Below are 230 nucleotides of genomic sequence, written 5' to 3'. Positions count from 1 at the left end.
TTTTTTTTAGGTGTTTTGTTTTTTTAGTTTTTTGTTTGTTTATGAGAGATGAAACTGAATTACCTCTTTTACAAGAAAGAATTGTGTATGTACACACCAATATATATTTATATATTTATTCTTTTTTTTTTGTTTGTTTAGTTGTTTTGTTTTTTTGTTTTTTGTTTGTTTGTTTTTTGTTTTTTTAGTTTTTTGTTTGTTTATGAGAGATGAAACTGAATTACCTCTTT

Source organism: Eimeria mitis, genomic scaffold (genome assembly GCF_000499745.2).
Source record: "Eimeria mitis Houghton genomic scaffold, Emh_scaff3290, whole genome shotgun sequence".
Lineage (NCBI taxonomy): Eukaryota > Apicomplexa > Conoidasida > Eucoccidiorida > Eimeriidae > Eimeria > Eimeria mitis.
The sequence above is the reverse complement of the archived record's forward strand: the minus strand, read 5'-3'. Positions refer to the sequence as shown.